Source organism: Cucurbita pepo, chromosome 12, assembly GCF_057944985.1.
Source record: "Cucurbita pepo subsp. pepo isolate OVF chromosome 12, ASM5794498v1, whole genome shotgun sequence".
Lineage (NCBI taxonomy): Eukaryota > Viridiplantae > Streptophyta > Magnoliopsida > Cucurbitales > Cucurbitaceae > Cucurbita > Cucurbita pepo.
In genome coordinates this window covers 9,442,867-9,447,778 of record NC_141809.1, presented here as the reverse complement: position 1 = coordinate 9,447,778, position 4,912 = coordinate 9,442,867, and positions in this window count along the sequence as shown.

Below are 4,912 nucleotides of genomic sequence, written 5' to 3'. Positions count from 1 at the left end.
TGCAATCCTAACATATCCTTGAGTGGTACCTAGCATTCTTTTTGCTTTGGTAGTTGTAGAGCTTGTATGGTATTGTTCTTGGTTCTCAATTCTTGTAAGTTTCCAATGTTCATAATTCCTTGAGGCATAAGTTGTAACATGCATCCGTAAACATATGAATCCATCGTAATAACAAGCATGAGTTGTTCTACAAGGTCATAGATTCATAATGAATTCCTTAGAGGGTTCAAGAAGGGTCTTGAGTCTTGAGGTGTTTCCTTTAGGTGTTTCTTTGGTCCTAACTTGCTTTAGGTTCCAAGCTTGCTCTAATCAACTTGAACTCTTGAACATACCTTGTTGTCCTTAGGAATAGGGCTTATAAGAAGTAGCAAGTCATTTGGAGGACGTATAGACCTTGAATTTAAATAAGTAGTCCTAGGGGAATTTTGGTCATTTTACCCCTTATTCTTGGCTTTGCTACTTAACGTGTTCCAATGGCTTTCAAACTTCTCCACATCATTAGACATCACATGATAAGGTATACCACGGAATTTAATAGCATTTGGAGGTCCTCTAGGTCATGAACCGTAGGTAGACATCCTGAGGGGCAATATGGTCTTTTGCACCATTTCTTGGTTTACCCACCTATCCTTATCCAATGACAACCAAATTTCATATATAACCTCCACATGCAATAATATGCTCAGCATTAAAATTTCATAAGCAGCAAAGTTCATCTAGTTTGTTATTTTAATGTTACTTCAATCTCGAGCAATTTGATCGGTTCAATGCTTTAACTCATGATTATTTGAGTTTTTCTTTTATATATCCTTAATCCACACTTGGTTTAGGAATCATGTAGAAATCCAAGCGATTCCAACAAGTATTTTTTAAGAAAAGTCCGAGGTGGCTACTTACCTCATCATCTGTGTTCGGGACTTCCAATTCTTGAGCTTTCGATTTCTAAATTATTCCAAATTATCTTTACTAGATTCATCTTTGAGTCTAGTTTCAGTAGACATAAAGAAATTCATGAGAGCCGGTCTGAAAGGGGTCAAAATCTATCAAAATGTGTAGAAAGGTCAACATATGGCTACCTTTGACTTTGGACTTCATCTTCTTCATTGGTTGCTCGAAAGATCACCATTTCTCCTTATCATACTCCTCATGTTTTGCCTTTGTTAGCTCTATATACACCTCTAATGGGATAAATTTCTTCACAAAATGTTTAGATGAAGTTTCAAGGAAGAAGTATGGGCCAATTTTATACCTTGTCGTGGTCTATAGCTTGAGTTATAACCTTCCAAAGTTTGTCGCAAAACATGTTTCTCGTCTTTTTTCGGGACAGCCGATTCTAGAGCTTTTCATTGCCCAATTCCTTCACGAAACTCGTTGGAGATCCCATATGGAATGTGTAGGAGTTGGTAGGATGGAAAATGATTAACCACAACCCTCGAATTTAGAAGAATTTTATACCTTGTCGTGGTCTGTAGCAAGTCATTTTCCTTTCCCATCTTTGTCCAACCACCTTAAATTCTTAAAAATACTTCTAACCCGGTAGAAATGACTTGCTTAAGACTCTTGTCCTTGCTTGCTTGATCCTCTTAATTTCAAGTCCTTCAATCCTTTGGATCTTACATGGTGCGCTTGTTCTTATTGGAGCTAATTTCCTTTATTTTTTTGGGGGTGTTACATCATATCTCATCACTTGGCTCCCCAAATCGTATTTTTATCAATAACAGTTTTATACATGATCCCAAGATGAATTGGTTAACTCTTTACTATTCTATATGTCGTACATCTACGTATCATGAATACATGATCCTAAGATGAATTGGTCCTCTCTTTCTTATAACATTTTCCATACTACACCAAACATAATTACTTGATTCATAAGCATCGTAAACAAAACCTTAAACCAAACCACCACCAAGAGATCTAGATCAGCTACATAAGGTTCATTTGAAATAGTTCTTGCTTTCTTTTATTAAATGACAGAACAATTTGATACTATTTGAAAACCCCGTTTATAGTTCTTTCTAAACCAAAATGGATTAGAAATTTTGGAAACTCCTCGTTCTTAATTTGTTTAAAAAAATAATGAACCTTTAAATTGTTATTTTACCATCTACGACCGAGTTGCGAAATGCCTTCTTAAAGTAAGTCACTTTGCAGTGAACAGTGAGCTGATTTTTAGATTTTAGAGCATTTGTTATCTTGACCATAATATTTGGGTTTTGGATGAATGATCCTTAGATGGTAGTCACTTGGTTAGCAAAGAACAATGAAATTAAGAGAGAAAGTGCAAGTGTTGAAAATAAACTCATATGGTTGAAATGGGAGAGAAAAAGAGATGGGTATGAACATATTTGTGCATGATTTGTTTCACTCTTTATAGTTGAAAAAGAGTGTAATGGAAGATAACAGTTGATCGGTAATAACCCAAAAATAAATAAATAAACTAACCCATTTGTTTGTATTTCTAATTCTTTTATTCTTTTATACTTTTTGTAATATATGGTTTTGTGAGAAGGATCTGGTTTAGTATTTTAGGGCTATAGTTACGTGAGAGTTTGGGGAGGGAAGGGATTAGTTATTATTAATTAATTCTTTTATTTTTTTAATTTTTTTTACTGTTGTTAAATTGTTTATAATAAAAATAGAATCGTGATTGATAATTATTAATTTTTAGATCGAAAAATATATGATTGAAACGGATTCTGGGTGATTGCTCTCTAAAATTTTGAATTAAAAATGTAAAACTATAATATGGAAATTAATTTTATGTTATGGCGGTTCGGGTCCTTCACCTAGTCTAATTTTCATAGTGTTTCATGACCTAGCCCAACGAGGCTTTATCTGGTCATCATATGTAAGTACCGGGCTGACTCGATACTCCAAAAAGGCGAGTAAACTTTCACGAAATAAAACAAACCGTATTTAAAACACAACATTACTTAAAACAAAATAGTGTTCATACATGAGTAATTAAGACACAACACAATAGTTAAAACACAAAATAAGGAACGAACACAAAATATTTCAAAACAAATTGGTTGAAGACGACGGGTGAGGCTTATTACTTGAAAAAAAAATGCAAAACAAGGAAGGAGTACAAGACTCACAAGTAGCCTACTGGGCATTGGCCAAACCAATGAAGTACTAGCTTTGCTGCCTCAAACATTTGTATTTATGACTACATTGGTTAGAGAATATTTTCAACCTAAAATCGTTAGAAATAAGACTTCAACAAAAAGAAAAAAAAAAAAAAGCAAGAAACTCTAAAACCAATTAGTGTAATGTCCCATGAACAGGATATGAACCAAATTTTTTAGTATGAATTTGACACCCAATGGCTCCCGCATTTTCCAACACCTTTTGCAATATGACAACATTATTTACTTGTCATGAAGTGTTTCTAAAAAGAGAGATTATTCTTTCTTAGGGATCACGTGAGTTGTTTTTAGCATATTTTGTCATTACTCACATGTTTGTTAATAAAATTTCAAGAGGTCACCAAACATAATATTGTTGAAAACTAAACACAACTTAACTTTTGAGTCTTATGATTGAACCACCAAAAGTAGGCAACCTGATTTTTAGAGATAGTTTTCACTCGTAGGAGCAATTCAAAACAAGTAACTAATGTGACTATATCATTGAAGATGCAAGGAATTGTGGGGGCCACCCGATGCCAAATTTAGATTCCAAATCCTGGTCCAAATTTTAGGTATGAGATTACATCTTAGGAGGCATGTGAGTAAAGAAAAAACATGCTACAAAAATTGTGTTGGTTTGTGTGGATAATTTTCACTCTTATAAGCAATTCAAGATAAGTTGGTAATGTAGGTATGTCATGGTAGATGCACGGGAATGTCAAGGGAATCAGTTGCGGAATCCAAATTCGAAATCATGGTCCAAATCTTAGCATGGGCACCATTTGCCATTTCCAAAAAGCTTAGTTCCCATTTTCTTTTTCTTAAGATATTATTCTAAACATAAAAATCAAAAGATTTATTTATTTAATAAGGGCGTTGTTTGAGTTGAATAAATTTATGATCTAATTAACTGAGTTAGGCCTAACAAATATCTCAACTCGACCCAGCTAAACCCACGAACAACAAATATCTTAAGACTTGAAAACACGAAACATAGCATCATCGATCGAGACAAAGTTTTGTTTTTATTTTCTCTCTTTTGTGATTTATGTTGTTTTTTGGCCTTATTTACGGCCGGAAAAGTTTGATGAGTTCTTGTACATTAAACTCCTAGAACATTTAGCTACTTTTGATATTTAATTTTTCTAAGACTATCGACATTTTTTCCTAAAAGTAAAATTGGTCGGATAAATAGGTCGATAATTCGATATTAAATGTAAATTCCTAAAATACATATTAATACTTGTCACTTAATTTTCTAATCTAAAACCTAAATTTTTTAAAGTCATATAAAAAAATTGCAACCGAAATTAAACCATTGACGAAAAAGATAGATTTAAGAACACAACTTGCTGGATTAGTCACCTCTAATGTCAATTCTTCTTTAAAAATAATGATGGATCTGTGCGCGGATATAGTTGGGAGATTCAATCTAACTTATTAAAAGATTTCTAATGGTAAATGATTTGTTTAGGGTAACTAATAGAAAGAGGAGTTAGATATATTTTTTGTTCGTTAAATATTCTTTTCTTGAGTAATGGATTAGTAATTTTTTAATATTGGTTGTTACAGTTACCGTGTCTTATTTCCAATCCAAATCTAAAACAAGACTGAAACCATTTTATTGTATAAGGTCGAGGTACTAAAAACATTAGGTTGTTCGCGACACAAAGTCTCCTTCAAACATTCGACCATCTTATTTATTTCGAAAAGTACAACAAAAGAAACTCAAAAGAATGAGAGTCAAATGGACAGAGGTGATCTTCTTTTTTTAA